This window comes from Pseudorca crassidens, chromosome 9 (assembly GCF_039906515.1).
Source record: "Pseudorca crassidens isolate mPseCra1 chromosome 9, mPseCra1.hap1, whole genome shotgun sequence".
Classification (NCBI taxonomy): domain Eukaryota; kingdom Metazoa; phylum Chordata; class Mammalia; order Artiodactyla; family Delphinidae; genus Pseudorca; species Pseudorca crassidens.
The window spans coordinates 15,220,579-15,243,008 of record NC_090304.1 but is presented as its reverse complement, the minus strand read 5'-3'; the positions used below and the strand labels follow the sequence as shown (position 1 = coordinate 15,243,008).

Sequence of the window (22,430 nt, the reverse complement as noted above, 5' to 3'; positions counted from 1 at the left end):
GCTCGAAAGTTCTTTTAACCTTTTCTTTTTTCATTTATTATTTTTTTTTCTAGATTTCTCCGCGGGCTGGTTTATAAAAGTCGCCCTCTCCTTTTGGGTTCGAGAAGCCAGGTTCCCCCCTCCGGGCAGGGCGCGGGGCGGGGGCCGAGGGGGCCCCGGGAGTTTTCTCCGGGGCCGGGTTGGGACGCGGCTGGTGAGTCCCGGCTCCGGCCCCTGAATTGGGGGGTCCGCGTCTGCCCCAAACGCCGCTTTCTTCCGTTTTCCATGTCATTTCCTGTACTAATAAGATGGTGGTCAAAGCAGGGGAGGAGAGCAGCAGCGAGTCGCCGCCGCCGCCGCGCCGAGGCTGGCGCTGAAACTTTGCCTCGCCGGGGACCAGCGCGCCCGCAGCGCGGCCGCTCCCGCCGCGGGGGCCGCCAGCCCGGGCCGCGCCGCCTCCGCCGAGCCGCCCGCCGGGCCGCCCGCGCCGCCCGGGCCCCGCGGCTGCCGCAGCATTCCCGGGAAGGTGAGTCAGCCCCGGTAGCCAATGTGGCCATTGAAAATGGCTTCGGAAAGCGCTCGGCAGTTTGCCAACGCGCGCGGGGGCCGCCGGTGCAGGGGCTGCGAGCGGCCTCGGGGGTGGCGGGCGGCCGGGGGAGTCATCGCGAGCAGTGCGGGGGGCCCGGGCGGCGCGGGCGCGGACCGGGGGGGCGCCTCGCCCCGGCCCCGAGGTGGGTTAACCCTCGGCAGGTAGGTGCCGCCGCCGCCGCCGCCGCCGCCGCCGCCGCCGTGGGATTCGGGGGCCGCCCCTCCGCCTCCTTCCTCCCCGCTAGCTCCTAGCTCGCTCGCCTTGTTACAATGTAGCCTTTTCTCTGCGCCGACGTGCCGCCCGCTGACGGACGTGGCCGCCGACCAATGGGAGCGGCCTCCCGGGCCGAGCTTTCGGAATGGGAACGCGGTGACACGGGCGGGGCGGGGCGGCGAAGGCTGGAGGGCTCGCCGCCGCTGCTGGCCTATTTCTCGGGGGCACTTTGGGCTCGGCGCCCGGGGGCCGATTTGGGGGGCACGGGTCCTGCCGGGGTGCAGTGGGGCCTCTTCCCACGCGCCGCACGATTTCCCGCTAAACGTGGCCGCGCCGGGGGCTGTTTCTTTAATACATTTTCCATCTTAGTTGCGGTGTAGACTCTTAGGGAAATGTCCGGAGTGTAGCCTCCATCCCCCACTCGCAATCCCCAAGGTGCTCTGCTCTGCAGGCACTTAGCGGCCGATGACCTTTCTCCGGTCAAGGCCAGCACGCCCTAGGCAAGTGACTGCAAGGAGAACACAAATGTCTCGAGCGCTGAGCAGTGCTGGCGGAAAAGTTGCTTGTGTCTTGTATGGGGTTGGGCGATAGGGGCTTAAGATCCCAGGGGTGGGCTGGGACTTCGGGGAGAAGAATGTTAAACCTCTCTTCTTAGACGTTTGCTTCATGTGGAGAAAGGCTGTGGTTTATAATTTAGAGTGGTTGAAGGAAACACACCCAGTTCTTTGTCCGTGGGGACAGGAGGCAATAATGAGAGATTGCTCTCCATGCCTGGAAACCCTATAAAATGGGGGTTTTATCTGTGCTGGAGCAAAAGAATTTTCCATGGAGCATGATGCCTCTGGCACCCAAGCTGGCTTTGCCCACATTTCCCCTTGAGAGGAAGGAAGGCGTTAGGGTTGTGAGGTCCATGGGGCAAAAGTAACAGGCTGTGTTTCCTTCCAGGGGGAGCGGGGCATGATTTTCACCCACCAACGCTCCGAGAGGTGGGCAAGCAGATTTCTGTGTGGGCACGTGTCTGGGAATAGAGCCCAGGGCTGTTGCTTTAGTTTAATGAAAAGGGGCTTCTCCACTGGAGTCCTTCCTCCCCTTCATACTAATATGCGACTTTGGACTTGGCACGGTTACTTTTGACCTCTCTGGGCCTTGCTTCTCCATCCCTAAAGTGGGGCTAACATAGCCTGCCTGGCCAGTCAGCTGTGAGATTATATGAGATAGCACAGAGAAAATGCCTGACCCGGGGGCCACACATGATGTAAGAAGTGTTGTTCTCTCTGCCTGGGATTATTGCAGAGCACTCTCTTGGGAATATCAGGATTGCCCAACAAGCCCCACCTCGGTCCATTCAGTCCCAAACTGATGGGGCCTCCAAGGAGCAGCTGGGGCAGGGTCTACTCTCCCTTCCCTAGTGACATATTCAAAGAGGAGGGGCTCCCCTCACTGGTCCCAGGAGCCCTGATCAGCCATCACAACCATCACTTATATACTACTCTGACCTGAGTTACAGTTCTGTCCTCCAGACCCTTTGGATTGATGTGTTTCATAAATTTGTTCTCCTTGGTGTCAAGTTAAGACTACAATCATCTGAATCTTTCCTCACCTGGACTTAAATTGGGTGGGGGAGGGGAGGCGAGGTTTCCCTGGTTCTAAGTTATTGGCAAGTATGAAGGAAGTAGAGACCACTGAACGAGGAGTCAGGAGTCATTCCTGTTTATTCAGCTGCCTCCTCGGTCTGTTCTCTTGACCATCTCACAGTTATGACCAACACACGGATTCCAAGGCTGTCCCATCATCTTCCTCCCTAAACCTCCTACAGGGCTCTCGTCTTGGCCACGGCTACCACCATTCTGCTTGTCCTTAAGGCAGAAACCTTTGTGTCTCCGTTCCCTCACCGCAATCCACTATGTCTCCAGATCTAGGTAACTTTAACCTATAAATTGAATCCGTACACTCCTCTCCGTCTTCTCTTCCCCAGTGTCTTGGTCAAGCCACCACTGTCTATCCCCAGGATAACAGCACTAGCCTCCCAACTGTCCACCTGTGACCTCCCCTCCACGCCAGTCTTAGGATGGCAGTAAGGGTGATCTGTTCCAAAGAAGATCACAGCAAGCTCCCCATTTTTGTGTAAAGCACTGAGAAGTCTTCCCAGTGCTTTTGGGATAAAGAACCAAATTGTTACCATAACCTAGAAGCCTCTGAGTAATCTGGCCCCTACCCTTTCCTTGGCCTCATCTCCCACCTACTCTAGATCTCTCTGTACTCCGTATTCTCGCCTGCACATGCTGGTCCCTCCTTCTGGAATACTGAAACACTTGTGATCTAATGAATGAGTTAAGGCTGGGGAAGGGCAAGATGGAGTGGGAGAGTGTCTGGTGGTCCTTAATGCTACCCCCTAAATATTTCCAGTTCATCCAAGCACATGTAGGATTGGATCTAGGTCCCCTTGTGTTGGGTGGGGCTGTGTGACTGGCCAGTGAGTTGTGAACTATGGTGACACATGCCACTTTTGGGCCAAAGCATCTAGTTGCTGGTGTGAGACCCTCATGAGTGCTCTTTTCCTGTGGTGTGGAAACTGGCAGAAGGTGGGATGGTGGCTGCTTCTGCTAGCCTGGGTCCCCGTGTTGCTCCCTGAGTGGAGTCCCTTAGTACCCCATGATGGACATGCAGCATGAGTGATAATTAAACCTTTGTTGTTTCAAACCACTTAGATTTGGGGGTTGTTTGTTACTGCAGCATAACCTAGCCTGTCCTGACTGATACAGAGAGTAGGGGAGCATTCCAGGCAGAGACAAGTATACACACACAGGAAAAGCTCATCCTCAGCAGCCAGGGTGAGCTTTTCTGACAAATAAATCTGAGTCTATCAACCTCTGCCTGAAAAACCTTCAGGGACTCCCACTGTATTTAGGAGAAAGACAGAAATCCTTAAGTTGCCCTCTAGATGCTATGGGGACACCATCTTGCCTCCCCCTGTTTACCATGTTTAGCCTAACATAGTGCTATCCTCATGTTGCCCCCTGTGCCCTGACCATGCGTTCCACTCCTCTCGTAGGCCTCCTCTTCATCTTTTAGCTTTAGCATCACCTCTTCAGGGAAGCCCTCCCAGATTAGGTTGAACTCCCTATTACGGCCTTTCATGGCCCCATGTACCTCGTATTTATAGCACTCGTCTTAGTAGCAGTTTTACATTTATTGTTGTAATGATTGCTTGCAGTCTCACTCTTTCATCAGACCGTAAGCTCTGCGAGGGCAGGGCCTGGGTTGGTGTGTGTGTGTCGCTGCACCTCCAGTGTCTGTGCGTGAGAGCTGCTCACGGAATGCCTTCTGATAAATCCCCGAGCATTGGCTGGGGGCTCACAATGTGCTGGGGGCTAAGGACAGGATTAATAAACACTGCTTCCTTGGAGTATGGGCAGGTGGGTCCAGCTGCAAGGAGGTGTCAGGCGTGGGAGGAAAACTGGCCCGTAGAGTTCAGATCCTAAGCTCCCCGTACTTACAGGTGTCCATGCCCTAGAAGGACCATGTTTCTAGAGTGTACGAGGGAAAATTCCAGAAAGGCCAAGAGGGTGAGATTTAACAGATCCTTGAGGTCTCTGATCTGTGGAGTATATGATTCAGTGAGGGGACCACACAGTAGGAGATCCAGGGCTGATGAAGATGAAGAGAATGATGATGAAGGTGGCTAATATTTACTGAGGGCTTCTTTTTTTTTTTTTTGCGGTTCGCGGGCCTCTCACTGCCGCGGGCGGAGCACAGGCTCCAGACGCGCAAGCCCGGCGGCCACGGCCCATGGGCCCAGCCGCCCCGCGGCATACGGGATCCCCCCAGACCGGGGCACGAACCCGCGCCCCCCGCATCGGCAGGCGGACCCCCAACCACTGCGCCACCAGGGAAGCCCTACTGAGGGCTTCTTGTGTGCCAGGTGTGGTCCTAAGCATGTCACATACCATACACAGAAAACAAGGTAGGTATTATTATTTCCATTTCACAGATGGGGAAACTGAGGCCCCAAGAGATGATGGAAGGGATCCATGGTTACACAGCAGTGTGGCCAGGATTGGAACGCTGGCAGTCTGATGCCATCTCCCTCGGGATGCCCTCTTGGAGTGAGGGCAGGGAACCCCAGACCCACCAAGGAGAAGCCCCTTTGGAAATGTCACATGGCATTATAAAGTTTCCAGGAGGTAACATCCACCTAACATTGAGGTTTGAGCAAAGGGGTTCCTGGCTCAGAGGTGCCTGGTGGCCGGTGCCAGGGCATCTGGTGCCTTTCCACCCCTGTTCTGGCCCGGGAGTCCTTAGAGGCCCCAGAGCTCCATGTTCTTAGAGTGGGGCCTGGGAGGGACTTCCCTGCAGCTGGCCCCGGGGCTGCGCCGGAAAAATAAGCCGTGCAGAAAGAAAAAAAAAAACAATGAAGAAAAAAGAAAAATGTGCTGTTATTTTTAAAAAGCCTGTTTCCTATTGCAGATTCGTATCTGCGTTGGAAAGGCCAGTGTTCACAGGGGCAGTCACACGCGTGGTGGCGTCGCTGGGGCTAAGGCTCTTTAAGAGGGAAGGCCTGGGGCATCCTTCAGTTCTTCCTTCATTCATCAGGTGGTCAGTGCACAGAGCGAGGCACTGTGCTGGGCTTAGGGGTGCAGTGTGGAACCCAGTCCTTGCCCCTCCAGAACTCACAGACCAGTGGGGAGGAGGTGGGCAGTTAACCAGGCAGTCACAGTTTATAGCAAAAGGATGCAAGGGAGACAGCCATCGACTCTAAGTCAAGGAAACTTCTCTGAGGAGGAGGCCTTTCAGCTGGGTTTTGAAGGATGAGTAGGAATTGAAAAGAAAGGGGAGGGGCGTTCCAGCGTGGGACGAAGTTTGTACAAAGGCATGAGCACACGGAATGGCTTGGAGAGGCTTGGGTGGTTCATTTGGCTGGAGAGTGTGGGTAAGGGAGGAGGTGGAGGGAGATGAGGCTAGAAAGAGAATAACAGTGATGATAATAGTAATATGACTAACACACCAGTCCTGATCCTGCCTCAGGGCCTTTGCACTGGTTGTTCCTGCAGCTAGAACACTCTTACCCATTATCTCCATGGCAGGCTCCCTCATCTCCATCAGGATTTGCTCAAATGTCGCCTTCTTGTGGGCACTTTCTTCTTTAAAATAGCAACCCCTGCCCCCTTATCCTCCTCTGCTTGCCTGCTTTTTTTCTCCTTAGTGCATAGCACATATAACATGCCCTGTGTTTTACTTATTTATCAATATGTTGTCTTTGGCTGCCTCCTCTAATTATGCTGTGAGTTCCCAGAGAGCGGGGAGTTTTGTCAGCTTTGTTCAGTGCTGCATGAACAGTGCAGAGCACATAGTAAGGCCTCATATTTGTGGAATGAATGAATGAATTGAGCACTTACTATGTGCAAAGTGCTTCAGAACACATTTTCTATTTCATCTTCCCAGCAGTACCCTGATATTGGTACTATTATTTCCCCATTCTACTGACACTATTATTTCCCTTTGGGAAACAAAAGCTCAGAGAGGTGGAGTAACTTGCCCAGGTCTTCTGGCTCCTGAGCCCTCCCACCTAACCCTGATGCTCTATCCCAGCCAGACTGTGAAAGGTTATGACTGCTATGCTGAGGCGTTTGCACTCTGTCTGTGGGGCCTCTGGGAACCGCAGAGGGTTTTATGACGAGAAAGCTGACATGCAGAGCAGGTTCAGGTCCCGGAAATCAGCAGCAGCAGCAGCTTGGGTGTGAGGCTGGAGGCAGGGAGGCCGATTAGGAGGCTGTTACAGTAGTCAAGGTAGGAGAGGATGAGCATGGGCTTGGTGATGGCCATTCCAAAAGCGAAGGTGGAGGAAAGAGGTGAGGACTTGGTTCTCCACACTGAGGCTCAGTGCAGATGGTTTGGGGCACAGTTCTGGGGGCTGCAGGCTTCCTAGAGTGCGTCTGGCTTCATTTCTGAGTAGCCATGGCACCCCCAGAGAAGACGCAGCAAAGTGCCTTGGGCTGGCCTCTAGGTGGGGGCCCCTGAGAGGGAGCGTGTGGGCGGGGACAGCGCTCTGCCCTTGAGGCGGGTGTGGCCTCAGGTTCATTCCTGCCCCTGCGCCTGGCAGCTGGGAGATGTGGGTAAGAGGCTGCCTGTCTGGGGGTTGCCTGTCTCCGCGTCTGCACAGCAGGAGTGATAATGCTGCTGGCCTCGCAGAGGCTCCTGAGGAAGCAGCACCCGAGCACCAGTGTGGCGTGGGGACGGCTCTGGGGCCACCTCCTTGTGTGTGAGGTCGTGACCACAGGGGAGGCATGCCCTAGGGCACGGAAATAACCTTGCGCCCCTTTCTGGGGACAGCAGTGCCTGAATGTGAGAGAGTGGATGAGTCATGGGGGGTCTCTACTTGAAGGTGACTGGAACGCACCTTCAGACACTTACCCACCCCCGCAGGCTTGTGTTCAAGGCCAGCCGTGCTTGGGCCTCAGTCTCCCTTTCTGTACATGGAGACGGTAATGTCAGTCCTGCATTACCTTCTGTGGAAGAAAACTTTTTCCTCCCTGTTTTCAGGACCACGTGTTAAGAGGAACACGTATTGAGCGTCAGGGCACTTGACGTTGGCCCTGTGAGGTCTCTTCTACATCCATTTCTGGATGAGGAAACTTGGGTTCAGAGAGGATACGTGACTAACTTCAGATCCCACAGTCATAATCTAAGCTTTCCAATCACCTGGAGAAGCCCACATCGACAAAGGAGCCTTTAGGGGTTGCCTCTTGGTGTTACGTAACAATTCCCAGCAGGTCCCCTGGGCGCTTTCAAACCAGGATTTGATTTATAAGCTCTTGGTTTACACAGCCGGCTTCAGGACCCTCTCCCCACCCAGGACCCTCTCCCCACCCAGGGACCTCTCCCCACCCAGGACCCTCTCCCCACCCAGGGACCTCTCCCCACCCAGGGACCTCTCCCCACCCAGGACCCTCTCCCCACCCAGGACCCTCTCCCCACCCAGGGACCTCTCCCCACCCAGGAACCTCTCCCCACGCAGGACCCTCTCCCCACCCAGGGACCTCCCCCACCCAGGGACCTCTCCCCACCCAGGACCCTCGCCCCACCCAGGACCCTCTCCCCACCCAGGGACCTCTCCCCACCCAGGGACCTCATGGATCAGGTCTTGCTGGCGCATCCGGACAAACTAAGAGCCTCCTGTGAACTGACTCTGGGCTGTGAGAGCAGAGGTGGACAAGGACAGAGGGCTGCTGGCCACCCTGCACCCCAGCATCAGCCTCAGATCAGGGGTGGGTGCTGAGGGTGAGGACCCTGTTTGCAAAGTGAGGCGAACCTGGGCTTCTGGAGCCTTCAGTGCCTTCTAGGGCTTTCCCTTCCACCCCTATTTCTTCCCCATCCCACCTGATCCATAAGGGCAACCCAGGACTCTCTTCTTGACTTCAAACTCCTCCCAAATCCTTTATCATTAGTCTCTGAGGCAGGCAGAACAGCTCTCATGACCCCCATTTTATAGCTGAAAAAACTGAGGTCAGAGATGGGAAGTGACTTGCTGGAGGTCATACAATTTAGGGAGTGACCGAGCTAAAATTCTAACCCCACATCTAGCATTTCTTCCTCCGCACCCCAGGCCTCCACTTCCTGGAATTAGAGCAGAATGGGGGACCTCTGAGAGCGTTGGCCTAGTCTTCGTGCCCAGCCCTCCAAAAGGACAGGCTGCCCGGCCACTGCTTGAATACCTGTAGCGGCAGGAGCTCACCCCGTCCTGAGGGGACAGAGGCAGCAACCCTGGGTGATGTGCATGAAGGAGCTCGGGGTAGGAGGGGCTGGTGACCAGTGGACTCCTTCTCCTGGGCAGGGCTGGGGGCGAGAGAGATCAGCAGGCAGGATATCAACTTGTCTCGGGCTGGGCTGCAGTGGACGTCACTGAGCAAGTAAATATGGAACCACGCCCACGATGTCAGCTTTCCCAGAGTGGCTTCTCCCACTATCTTGTACTTTCCCCAAGGAAAATTGCTGAGGACCAGGAAGGCATCCTGCTGCCCGATGCCCAGGGGTTGGAGATAGGCAGCTTGAGAGGCTCCAGGATGGCTGAGGGGCGTGGAGAGCAGCCCACCGGACCCTCAGCCCCAGCAGGGAGTGAGCCTCTTGTAGGGACAGCCGACCGGGACCCAGCCGGGGTGGACTCAGCCTTGTCGTGGCCCAAGGTACAGGGCAGGTGGGCTCTGGGTGGGTGAGGGTGGAGTTGCAGGCTGGGGCCCGACCCCACCTCACAGCCCGGCTCTTCACTGCTCTAACCCAACCCAACAGGGGGCATTTCCCGGGGTGGTGCAGGGCCCCTCCTCAGACCAGCTGTGTTCCAGAGGGGGCTGGTATTTGGAGAGGAGGTGAAGAGGATCAGAGGCTAAGGCGTCCCAGGGAGGGGGGCAGGGTGAGAAGGGAGAAGCCCCTTAGCCTGGGGTGGGGGGGGCAGGGCGGTGAGATCACCAAAGGAGATCAGCAAACTCAGCAGCCAGGAAGAATTTACTCCCAAGAGAAGATGTTGGGTCTTTCGGGGACGTGAGCAGAAAGGGAAGACCCGGGTCAAGAGTTCCAGACTGGGTAATTCCAGGTCTTTCATACACGTCAGTAACAGCCAGACCTGAACGGCGCTTATAGGTGTGTGTGGGCTCTGCCTGAAGCAGGGTGCTGCCTGCCTCATGCTATTAGCCTCAGTTTACAGAGGAAAGATGGAGGCCCAGAGAAGTGAAGTGACGTACCCAAGGCCACACAGCTCTGAAAGGCTGAGCCAGGATGTGAACCCAGGTCTGGTCTGATTCCGGAGGCTGAGCTCTTCACCACTGCACAGGGCTACCTCACTGTTACTGCAGTGGGAAATGCTGTCAGGAGCCTGTGCTGGGGGTGGGATGGTGGACTGGAGGGCGTGCAGGTTCCGAAAGTCTGCCCCTGTGATGCTGGGCAGTACAGAGAGGGTACAGTGTGGGCCAGCTTTATTCTGTTGCATGGCAGTGAATTCCACATTCTGTCTTCCAGCTCACTTATTGGTTCTTCGACCTCAGTCATTCTGCTATTGATTCCTTCTAGTGTAGTTTTCATTTCAGTTATTGTGTTGTTCATCTCTGTTTGTTCTTCAGTTCTTCTAGGTCTTTGTTAGACATTTCTTGTATCTTCTAGATCTGTCCCTCCATTTTTTTTCTGAGATCTTGGATCATCTTTACTGTCATTACTCTGAATTCTTTTTTGGGTAGATCCAGTGTGGGTCAGCTGTGACATCAGGCCAGTCACCCTCTGTGTGTTTCTACGTGCTCACCTGAGAAATGGGGATGCCTAGCACAGGTAATGCACCTGTTACAGGGTTGCTGGAACCTTGCCATGCAATATTCGAGACAGTAGATGTTCATGGAGCACCCCTTTGGGCTCTGGAGGTCCGAACATAGACATAATTTGATGGGCCCTGCACCGGGAGCCCAGAGCCCTGCCAGTGCCATGGAGAGGGTGGTCTGCAGACTACCGCCCATCCATGAGCTCTGTGTTACTGGTCTGCAGTGAGACAGGTACAGGCATTAGAGTAAGTGTTGAGAAACTCATATTGCAACTTGACACTGCCACGCCATTTTTTATTGTAATTTACAAAAGCATCAGTGGGCAGCAGATTGGAAAACTTAAAAAAAAAAAAAGTTTCTTTACCATAAATAGTTTGAGCAGCTCTGGCCCAGATCCTAACTGTGATTGAAGGTAGGAAGTGCCCTGCTGCTCAGAGACAGGGTGGGGAAGGGAGCAAGTATTCCGCCTTGGCAGTGGCGGGGGGAGAGCATGGGTAGGCTTCCCAGAAGTGATGTCAAGCTGGACCTTGAAGGAGGAGTAAGAGTTTGCCAGGTGGAGGAAGAGGGAAGGACATTGTCAGCACTGGGAACAGTATGTGCAAAGGCAGGCAACGTGAGGATCCCAGGGTTCAGGGAACGGCAGGTGAGCAGGGTGTTTGGACAAGAGGTGGCTGAATGGCGCTGGAGAGGCAGGTTAGGGCCAGCCCACGAAGGCCCTGAAGGCCAGGCTAAGGAGTTGAGACCTAAAGACTCAGGTGGGAGGTAAGATCCTGAGGTGGGAGGTAAGGTCAAGCTGAGTAGGCGCTTTGATGGACTGACGGGGCCATCAGGTGGAGTTTCCTTTTGGTCTTCACCCTTGAGGAAGGCTGCTTCTTGGTACCCAGTGGGGTAGGTTACTAGTAAGCAGACCCCATAGCTCTGCTGGTCCCTGGCTGCCCTGGGAGTCAGCCGTGGCTGGACAGGCAGGCTGTTCTCTGGCGTGAGCAGCGGGCCTTCCCAGGCTGTCCTGGCCAGTGGGGTGGCAGCTGGTGGTTGGGTGGCCATGGCTGAACCCTCTTGTCCCCACTGCCCTAAGCTCCCAGCGCTGCGAGCTCACAGGGGCTGTGGCAGCCACCCCCTAGGAGTCAGTGTGGGCCGGAGGAGCGAGGCCTGAGGTCTGTAGCTGAGTTTGGGGGTTGGCCAGGCGCCAGGAGCCTGGTGTGTGATGGCTTGGGTCCGTTTAGGAGGTGAGCAGTGGATGGCAGCCTGAAGTGGCTTCCTGCATGAACACTCTGATGGGCCAGAGCTGAGCTGAGGCCTGCCTTTGAGACCTGAGGGGTGAACACTTGGTTGAGGTGACGAGAGAGAGTTGATGTCCCCACCTGGGCCAGCTGGCGGCAGCAGACGGCACAGTGTCGGGGCAGCGGAGTTGCTGCTATGGTCCTGAGCTCCGGCCCAGCCTCCTGTTCCGAGAGGAGGCCACCTGCCCTGTCCCGGGGCCCCTGGGAACAGACCAACGTGCACCTGGGCCTGCGTGTGGCCACAGGTCCACGGAGAGCGTGGTGGCCTGCCTAGGAGGGAGCTGTGCGGAGCGCCCCTCCCACCAGCCCCACCTACGCCCTCCTCCCTGGGGCCCTGTTCAAGGTGGCCCAGCCTCTGGCTCCCTCCCTGCAGCTCCCGTGGGCAGGCTGCCATTCAGCGGGGAGTCCAACTGCCTGGGATCCTGCCCGATGGGGCTGGGGAGGCGTTCGCAGGAGTCATTGGGGTGCTTTGGGGGGTTTTTTTGTAGATACTAATCCAACTATATATATACATATATTTTTTTAACATGTTTATTAGAGTATAATTGCTTTACAATGCTGTGTCAGTTTCTGCTTTATAACAAAGTGAATCAGTTGTACATACACATATGTCCCCATATCCCCTCCCTCGTGTCTCCCTCCCTCCCACCCTCCCTATCCCGCCCCTCCAGGCGGTCACAGAGCACCGAGCTGATCTCCCTGTGCTATGCGGCTGCTTCCCACTAGCTCTCTCTCTTTTACGTTTGGTTCTTTGGTTTTGACAGTGGCCTTGGTCATGCTTGGAGGCTTCTGTCCTCAGACCTCCCTGGCCCTCTGTGCCGTGGGCCGGGCCCACGCTGGACTCAGTATTGCCACAGCCCTGGGTCTCCCTGAGGCAGGAGGGGACAGCTCTGGGGCAGCTGGACCACCTCAGGCTTCGTCCTGCTGCCCCACCCTCCCCCAGAGCTGGTACTTTTCACTGTGAGTGCCAGGTGGCACCTTCTTGCCTCTCAGCAGCCCCTCTCCTCACAGGACCCCGAGCCAGTTCTGCGTGGCCCGTACTGCTTTGCCTCCCAGGTGGAATCCTCCAAGGCCGGCCCTTTGCTCGCCCCTTCTGGCAGTGACGGAGCTTTGCTCTTCCTGCCCTTGATTCCCATTGTGGGTCTGTCGCCCGCCCCTGCCCCAGCTCCCTGGGCTAGCGGTGAGGCGAGGACTCGCTGGCCTGGCTCCCAGGAGCCCCTTCCCCCAGTTTCAGGTAGAAACCAGACTCCTCCCTGGCACCTGTCGGTGGCTCCCTGCCCTCCCCGCAAGCACCCTGGCCCTCGGCCCAGGACGGTAGCCAAGAAAGGCTCCCCTGCCCTTTTGGACTCGCTGCTGTCTTGCAGCAAGTGTGGCTGCCTTTGGCGATAAGGTGCTGCCACCTCCTTTTCTGTCCGCGGCACGGATGAGGCCGTGTGTTTTGTGGGGGTCCGTATGGTTCACAGAGGGGCTGCACGGATGATATTTCATCTGCACAGCAGGCTTGGGAGGTGGATACTGTGAGCCCATTTTGCGGATGAGGGAGTTGAGGCTCCACAGGTTCAGTGACTGTTAAGGTCTTGTAGGAAGTCAGGGGCCGAGCTGGGACTCAGAGCTATATCGCCTGACTCTTTTCTTGACGCTGTAGCTGTCTTGAAGGTAAGAGCTTCACTGCTCCTGGCTTGTTATAGTGCCTGACTAGGGCTAGGGGTCTGGCTGGCGCTAGGGATCAGCCTGTTGGGGACTAGGGCTCCTCTTGTGACCTGGGCTGTTGCCTGGGCTCAGTGTCACAGTCAGGGGCGCTCAGCCCTGTAAGCATTTCACATCCACTTCCCCCTTCCTTCCTGAACTCTTGTCCCCAAATGTGAGGTCTTCCCAAAGACATGGCCCCCGCCCTGGGAGTCTGAGACTGACGCCAGACATGCTGGCCAGGGGCTGGGGGCTGCTGGGACAGAGGGGCCAGGGCTGGGTGTTACTGGGAGAAGGGGAGGGGTGGAGCTGGACAGCTGGAGGTGGACTTGGTAGCTGGCCTGTGTGCCTCTGACTGTGTCACAGTGAGCGTCCACAACTCCTGGCCTCTCCCTCCTCCAAGATCTGATTCTCTGTGCTTCCTTAAAGGCACTCATGATGCGGGGACAGTAAGGGCTTTGCTCTACTCCCCTGATGAGGCTGTGAGGCCCAGAAGGACTGGACCCACCTATCCTTGTGGTAAATCCGTCCACCCCAATGCACAGGCTTGCACGCTTCCAGGGACCAGTAGCTCACTGTTTCCAAGACGGCTCGTTGAGTCTTTTTTATGTTGTTTTACTACGTTTTAATTATATTAGGGATATACGGATACATTTTTGCTATAAAAAAATCAAATAATATTTTAAAAGCGAAATATAGTCTCCTTGATAACCGTAGCATTCCAGCCTCCTCTGCAAGGTTAATCATCACTGCTATTACTTTGCTATATATCCATCTAGATCTTTGTCTATGCACTGCACACAGAACCTATAGGAATATGTACCATTATAGCATGTGCGTGTGTGTGTGCATGCATATGTGTGTTTAAACAAATGGTTTCATTCCTCAAATTGCTTTTCTCACTTAACATTGGATCTAGGAAATCTAGTCATAGTTTTACACAGTGAACTTACCATATTGTTTTTCTTCTTTTTTTTTTAAACTAATATACAGTAGTATATCAGTGGAGAGGATCGTCATTTATTTATCCATTCTCTTACTGCTGGACATTTAGGTTGATTCTGATTTTATTCTTGTGCCTCTTTGGTCATATCTGTAGCAGCTACTGCTGGGTTATAGGAGCCAGTTGCATTTTTTTTTGTTTTTTTTTTTTGCCGTACGCGGGCCTCTCACCGCTGCGGCCTCTCCCGTTGCGGAGCACAGGCTCCGGACGCGCAGGCTCAGCGGCCATGGCTCACGGGCCCAGCCGCTCCGTAGCATGTGGGATCTTCCCAGACCGGGGCACGAACCCGTGTCCCCTGCATCGGCAGGCGGACTCTCAACCACTGCGCCACCAGGGAAGCCTGCCAGTTGCATTTTTAACAAATTATTGTGCAGTATCTAAAAATCTGTCCCCTGAGGCTTTGCACAGAACCAAATGTCTCCCTGTGGGTCTCCCACTATTCCTGAATCCCTTCTTTAGCCAGAGAGAAAATCTGCTCCTGTGCCCTCTGCCAGTCCCCAGAGAGCTGGAAACAATGGCCGTGGCCCCTGGAGTCTTTTCTCTTTCACACTTGGGTTTTTCTACCGTTACTCAAAAGGTGTGTTTTTGAACGACTCCTCTCTCAGGTGGCTGTTGTGATAAGTGAACTTTGGAATCCAGATGCCTTGGTTCAAATCCTGGTGTTTCTGGGAAATTGACTTAACCTCTCGGTGCCTAGTTTCGTCCTTTGTAAAATAGAGCTGACAGTAGCGTGCACACCATGGCGCTTCTGTGAGGACCAAGTAAACCAGCGTGTATAAGATGCAAAATGCTCACAAAATCATAATAATATTATTATCCTGGGGCCTCTTGTCTGCGTTAGGTCCAGGCCCACCTTGGTGGGCAGGGGGCCCGTGTTCCCGTGGGCAGCCTGGGATGGCTCCGGTCTTTGCGACAGCTTCATCCCACTGTCCACTGATTTCCCAGAGGAGGCTGCTGCCTGGGAATGCAGTGGGCGATCCGATTTCTGCCTGGCTTGGTCCTGTAGGTTCTGGATCAGGGCCTACTGGGAGGGAAGGAGGTCAGCCTGACCCTTTGCTTAGTGGTGGTGGCCAGGAACCTGGTAACATAACCCCACACCTCGGGCAGATTTACCGACTCTCAATGGGGCCTGTTGTGGCCGGGGATTTGATCTCCCTTGGCCTGCAGGGTGGGCAGGAGAAGAAAGCAGCTTGGGGCCAAGCTCTCCCCTGAGAGCCCCGGGGCCCCTCTGGGCCACACTGGCCGGTCCAGGCCTGGGTTTACCTTTCAGCCCATGGGGCAAATCTCTGCAGGTGACTGTATATTTAGTGCTGGAAAGGATGGCCCCTTTGCTTTTTTCTCACACCTCCATCCCCCCGACCCCCTTTCAGGTTCAAAACCACCTTTATGCCACCAACTAACCAGCTCTGCACAGCCACCCTCTGAACTAGGCAGCCTGGTCAAGGCCATTTCACACATGTGGAATCAGAGGCCCAGAGACGTCAAGTGACTTTCCCAAAGCCACACAGCCGCTGGCAGGGTTGGGAATGTACCCAGGCCGTCTGGCTCCTTGTTCGGTTCTTTTTCACGAGGCCACCCAACGTGAGATCTTGGCGGAAGGTGCCCAGCAGGGCAGCCCTTCTTGACCTCTTGCCCTCTGGTCTGTGGCATGTGTGGTCAATGAGCGACTCAGCCTCTCTGAGTGTCAGTAAAGGGAGGACCCAGCCACCTTTTCTCCAGCGTTGATGGGAAGGGTCCAGTGCGGTGATGTTTGAAAGTGTTGTGCTCAGGGCTGGCCCACGGCAGCTGCGGTCACTCTGGGGAGACGGTGCCTCTGAGCTGCTCTGAACCGCCCTGGGAGTGGGGTGTGGCTCTGAGCTGTCTCACTGGCGTGCAGCTGCCCAGCCCCGGGGACAGAGGCAAGTTCCCTCTGCATGGGTGGCTGGGGGGTGTCACCCGTGGCTGGCCTTGGGCTTCCTCTGGGCAAAGCCGGGGGCCAGAGGGGCAGAGGGTGAGCGCCGTGACGGTGCTCGTGCGGGACCCCTGCATTCCGGTGGGACGCTCACAGCCTGCTAGGTGGTTCACACACACATTTTTCTTGTCAGTTCCCCGTGCCCGTCTTTCATCCAGGCTCAGGGAGGCGAGGTGACTCACCCAGGTTCCCACAGGTGTGGAGTCTCACCTACTGCCTTCTGAGGGGCCCTCTCCAGTTCCTCACTGTGGGTTCCAAAACTGGGGGCAGATGCCTGGGGAAGAACCAGATCAAGGGCCCCTGGAGGTCTCGGGTGACTCCCGCCTCAGCTGCCCCTGCATGCTGGGAACGCCCATTCAGATTTGCTCACTTTGTGAACAGCTCTGACAGTAGGCTCTCTGCAGTGGGACACAGGAGGTGCAGTTCCATCCCATCCTCTGCCATAGATCTCCTGTGTGGCCTTGAGTAAGTTCCTACCCCTCTCTGGGCCTTGGGGTCTGGCCCCAGGAAGTGGGACCATGGGGCTCACTGATACCTGCTGTTCTGTCCTTCCCTTTTAGGGGTAGGGGTATGATTCATGGCTCAGGGCCCAGCCTGGCATTTTCTCAACCCCTTTTGAAGATACTAGGATACTGGGGACTCTCCACCTTGCCAGTTGGGACAACTGGGCTTGGAGTCAAGGACCAGGTCCTCGTCCTAAATAGTCCTGAGACTGAGAAGCACAGGGCAGGATGAGGTGGGGCTTGCCAGGGAACCCCACCAGGTCCGTTCCCTCGCCCCACCCTGAGAAACTGGGGCTCGGCAGACAGCACCCCGCGTGGGGGGAAGCACTGATTCTGGGGTCCATGCGATCTGGGTTTGAATGTGAGCTTTGCCACACACCTTTGGCCACTCACCTGGCCTCTCTGAGCCTCAGTGTCCTCACCTGTGAGACAGGAGGTGAAACTTTCCCCCCAAGGCTGAGGTGAGGGTGAAACGCATGCGCGTCTCCGCAGCCGCCCGCTGACACTCAGCAGGTCCCTAATGTCACGAGCAGATCTGTTGAGGGGGTGGAAGGGATCAGAGAAAGCTCCGGAAGCCTCGCCAACAGCCCTGGAGGCTGAGTCCAGAAATAGAAGACCCCAGAGGCAGAGGCTCCTGATGGCCAGGCTGGTGTCCGCCAGCCCCCAGGAGGCCACACTGAGCTGGCAGCGGGGGCCTTCCCTCCCTCCTGGGGCTGTTGGCTGTATAAATTACTCGGCAGCCTCTGGGCTAATTTTACCTTCTTGGTTTTCATGAATCATTTCCCATCCGGGGGCGTGTGAAGAGAAATGGAAACGGCTCTGCCAACTGGATGACCGGGCGCCAGCCGCAGTGAAACGCCTGTGCCGAGAGCCCTGCTTGCAGGCTCAGAAGCAAGCACAGGACACCCTGGGGTCCCTGAAAGGGCCCCCGAGGGCCGGCTCCTTGCAGCTGTGTCCCTGTGCCTTTGGGTTATGATTTGGAATAAATGAGCCGCAGCAGGTCCTGGGGCTGGAACTTGGCTAAGTCTAAATGAATTTGGAATCAAACGGTTATACCATGATACCATGATGGACATTCAGGTGTGTTCTGACCTCAGTGGGGGAGTGGTTTAGCAGAGAGACCCCTGGGACCCGCTAGGGTGCTTCTTTGTGGCCCAGCTCTGGGAGTTTGCAGGAATGCTGAATTTTCATAGTCACGGAATACCAGAGCTGGTAAGTTCAAGCCGAAAATCAAATCTAACCGCCTCGGGTAAACTGAGGCTCAGAGAGGGGAAGGCATTTATCTCAGGTCAGCGAATCACGGAAGAAGTCAGTTACTTACTGACTGCTTACCATTTTGCTCACGACAACCCTCTGATTATTATCATCTCCATTTTATGGAGGGGTAACTGAAGGCCCAGAAGGTGAAGATAACTTCCGCAGATGGCAGCTGTATGTGGTGGAGCCGCAATTTGTGCCCACGCCAGAGCCCACGTTGCTCCTGACTTCTACGCCAAGGTGCCTCTTGGAGTTGGTTTGTAAGGTCGCTGTGAGGTGGCCCTGGAAGCTCCCAGCTCACACTCTCATTTTCTTCTTCCCTCCACCAAGGGTGCATTGAGCCCCTACCAGGGACCGTTCTGGGCCCTGGGGACTTGGGAGCAGCCAGAGCGGACAGAGGCGGGGGGCCCACCGTGGTCCCTCCCCAGCGCCCTCCTCTCACCTGAGGCTGGGTTCTCAGAGGACAGCGTCTGCACAGCACTCTGGTCTCTGCCATGCAGGCCACACACTCAGCAGCCCAGCCCAGGCAGGGGACGTCCCTGAATGACACGGGCTGGCCGGAGATCTGGAAAGTAAGTGCTTTGCCCATTTGGCCACCGTCACCCAACTCTGGCAAATTATTGCCACGTGAGACCCCCTACCTAGCGTCGCTAGTACTTCTGGTTCTCCAGAAAAGCTGAACATCCATGTTTTTACACGAAATCTTATGTTTCTTTAAAGTTGGCAACTAAAGCCAAAATAAAAACTGGAAAAAAAACACCAGCCACTAGCTTGTAAGCTGTGGATCCTTTCCTCTGCTGCCTCTCTACAGACCTGTCTCTGATTAGAGCAAGTCTTGTTCTAATCATCCCCCAGGGGCCACCTCTCCTAGGAGGTCCCTTCACTCCCTGACATGGAAGACCCTACCTCACGCTCAACTGCAGCTTATCTCCCTCTACACTGCCACCTTGGGGTAGTGGAAAGGGCATGGGCTTTGACTTGGAGAGTCTCCAGACAGTTACAGTGCATCCTTATCCAAGCCACTTAACCTCTCTGAGCCTCCGTTTTCTGTCTGAAAAACAAGTAAAGTAAAAGTGTACTCAGTAGATTGTTGAAAGGACTAAATACAATCAGACAGAATTTCAAGTCTAACAGGATTAGGCAAAAGTGGAATTTACGGGCTCCGCAAAGTGAGAAGTCCAGGAGCATCTACGGCTTCAGGCACAGTTGGATCCAGGGCTCACAGAGTGTCGCCGGGACTCGGCCTGTCTATCCTACTCTGCTTTATTCTGTACTGGCTCCACTCACAGGCAGGCTGCCGTGTGTGGTGGCACCGTGGCTGCCAGCCAGCAGATCCGTACTTACATTCTATTTTTTCAGAGTTCCTCTTCCCAGCAGATTCCTCCAAAACCCCCAAACTGCAGCTCTTGATTAACTGGGCCCTTTACCCTTCCCTACACCATTCCCTAGGATGGGCAGATATAAGCCCTGGTGGGTTGGCCTTTGGGCCAACCAATCAGAGTGAAGCATTTTGTAAAGGGGTCTCCCCAAGGACACCAGGGGGCTTGGTGCCAGAACGGGTAATGGATGCTAGTGGGGAAACCTACAGACATTCTCCCCAGGCTGCAAGCCTCACGAGGTCAGGGACCTAGTTCACCCCAGGTTCCCAGCACCTAGGACAGTACCTGGCACCCCATAGCATGGAAAAGCCAAGAGCGAATAAATGAGTATCCTCCACGGTACGTGTAGAACACCGGGCACAGAGCCTGGCATCAGCCACATCTGCGCCCCTTTTTCCTCCAGGACCAGGATGAAGGTCTTCTGTCCTTGGTCCTTGCCAGGTTCACCACCCCCCACCCGCCCCAGCACCCCGCTACAGAGTGTCACGGTTCCACAGTGTCTCCTCCGGGCGGAGCTTGTCAGCCCAGCCGGAGAAGCCCCAGGACACTGTTTGTTCGGTCCAGCTTGACACACAATCATTATAATAATTAGTGATCACAGCGCCTCGCATTCACAGGTATCCTCCAAAATCATCTCATTCTTTGTTTACTTCTTTATTGCCTGTGTCCAGATCATTTATGCTTGTTACTGTTTCAGGATTGAGCCGCTGGTAGAGCTTCAGTTTCCTCAAATATAAAACGGGGATAGACTCCACCCTGCAGGTTTGCGAAGAGGATTAAGTGAGATAATAAAGAAGTGGAGCACCTGGCCAAGACCTGGCACAAAGCAGGTGCTCAAGAAGGGCCAGGTTCCCTTTGACTCCCCTCAAATCGAGGTCCTCGTATAAACCCCCATGTGTGAGCCTTTCCATGAGTACCTGGGAAGATAATTAATTCTTCCTAAATGGCCACTCATGGTACACACACACAGACAGACACACCTCCACACACACACACAGTGAGGAAAGAACCCCAATCTGGCGTGGATGCCACATGTGGCCAAGACTCCAGGGATCAGCAGGACAGCTTCTTACCCCCAGCACAGGAGGGAGACAGCAGGATCAAGCGCACGGTAGCCCCGGTTACTGTGCCTCCAAGTCCCGTCGGGTGACACGATGGACCCAGATGGTGACACGATGGACCCAGAGCTCTTACATTGCACTGGAAGAGCTCAGGGCAGAGGGCTCGGCACCTTTTGTAGCAAGCGGTAAAGAAGCTGGTTCCCCTTCCCCGGGGAGCGAGCAGTTGTATGGTAGTATTCATGCTGTGGTCACCGTGACCTACTTAGTTACCTATGTGACTAGCTACGGAAATGGCTCACAGTCAGAGGTCAGAGGATGGTGAGGGCTTGCAGTCTGATAAACTCAGCAGGGGACGCTCAGGACCCATGGCGGACCACCCCTTCCATCTCTCTCTCTCTCTCTCTCACACACACACACACTCACACACACACACCCCTTACTTGTCCGAAGATGGGATGGTGGCCTGGCCGCCTGGTTCCCTGTTGGAGGTGTTCAAGCGCGCTCAGTGATGATAGACACCACGGCTTCCAGCCTCTTGCAGTTTAGACTAGCGTTTCTCAAACTCAACTCTGCATACAAATCACTGGGGGAATCTCCTGTTTTAAGGCACACTCTGATTCAGGGGGTCTGGGGTGGAGCTCGGGACTCTGCATTTCTAACAAGTGCCGTGTGATGGCCCTATTGCTGGTCTGTGGACCACGCCAGGAGAAGCAAAGATTTAGGTGACTTTTGAACTTTCTTTTCATTCTGAGATTCTGGGCAGGACTGGGCGAAAAAACAGCCAGTGAGAACGGCAGGGCCGGATGGAACAAGGAGGGGAGGGAGCTGAAGGAGACTGCAGGAGAGGTGAAGGCTGGCACCAGGCCCACGGGGCCCCCCGAGGGCCCTGCAGCCCCTCCCTGCACAGGCCTTTCCCTCTGGGAGTCATGGTACGGACAGTAGGACCCCTTTCCTTGTGGCCAAAACACCGCGTGGTGTTTCACCAGGGTCCCACCTGGCTAAATAGAGGCCCCAGCTCCGTGGGTGGGTGGGTCGGAAGGACTGTAGAGGCGAGGACGCTAAGAGCGCTGTGGAGAGGGGCAGGGAGAGCAGGGCGGGAGAGGGGCTGCGAGCACAGGCTGGAGGGCGGTGGGTTTGTATCTCCCAGAGTCTTCCTCTGGGAGGCCTTGTGCAAGTCACTGCCTCTGGGCCTCCCGTTTCCTCGTCTAGAGAGGAGGGGCCTGGGTGCGTCCTTCAGCTCTAACAGCCTGTAGGAGGCAGTAAGATGCGAGAGCACACCTTCCCCAGCCCTGCCCCTTAAGAGGCAGATTGCTTAAAGTCACACACTTGCAGGTGTGACTTGGGGGCAGATTGCTTAAAGACTGCGTGCCCTCTGCCTTAGCATCACAGGGGTAAGGAGCGGGGGACACCAGAGGACAAGTCTGGTCTCCCAACAGACCAGACTGCCTGCAAGCAATCAATGCAGGCCGTCTCTGATTGTCCTTCAATGAATGTACACGTCCAGGCCGTTTTCCATCAAGACCTTCCCTTCCTCCCGCTTTGGCGTCTGCAGGCGTGGCCTCCCTGAGCCCCTGGTAGCTCAGCCCAGAGACCCTACGCCACTTGCAGCCTGACCCAGCGCTCCCAGCACAGCCCTTCTCCCACAGCCTTGTGTGGATGACTTGGTGCTTGGGATCCTGGAGCCGGGTGGGACTCAGGGAATTTGTTTGGACTTCAGGGTCCCTCTCCGTGGGGACAGCAGGTGGCTGGAAGGAGCCCCGACCCCCACCCCTGCCCACCCTCCCTCCATCAGCAGATGCAGTCTTCCCTTCTGTTCCACTCGCTGGCATGCTGGGAGGGGAGGTGGCAGGGTAGCCTGGGACTTCTTTTTTAGACTATTAATACTGATACGTACTCTAAAACTTTTTTACTCTACAAAAAAGATAGAAGAGTATAATAAACTTCCAGGTACCTATCACCCAGCCTCAACAATTGACAACTCCTAGGCATTGCTAATCTATTTTTTAAATTAGAAATGCATGGATCTGGTGTAAAATTCAGTGAGAAGTTTCCTCCCTCAGCTGGCAATCCCAGGAACAGCAGCTGTCGTAGCCTAGAGCTATTCTGTGCACACATGAGCACATATGCATGTGTATGTCCTTCTAATTTTATTAAAACGGGGTATGTTTATTTTATGTAACACCCATTTATATAGCCCACTCAGTTTGTGTCAGCCACCATTCTAGGTAGATAA

At 55.4% G+C, this 22,430-nt stretch overlaps 1 protein-coding gene across 1 annotated transcript in view; it reads left to right on the top strand.

Annotated features, from left to right (window-relative positions):
* The first annotated feature begins 288 nt into the window (after positions 1-288).
* PRDM11 (PR/SET domain 11) overlaps positions 289-22,430 on the top strand; it is an 88,610-nt gene continuing 66,468 nt past the window's right edge. The window contains exon 1 of the mRNA XM_067749305.1: positions 289-505. The gene's annotated coding sequence lies outside the window, so the exon portion shown is untranslated. The remainder of the gene's footprint in view (positions 506-22,430) is intronic.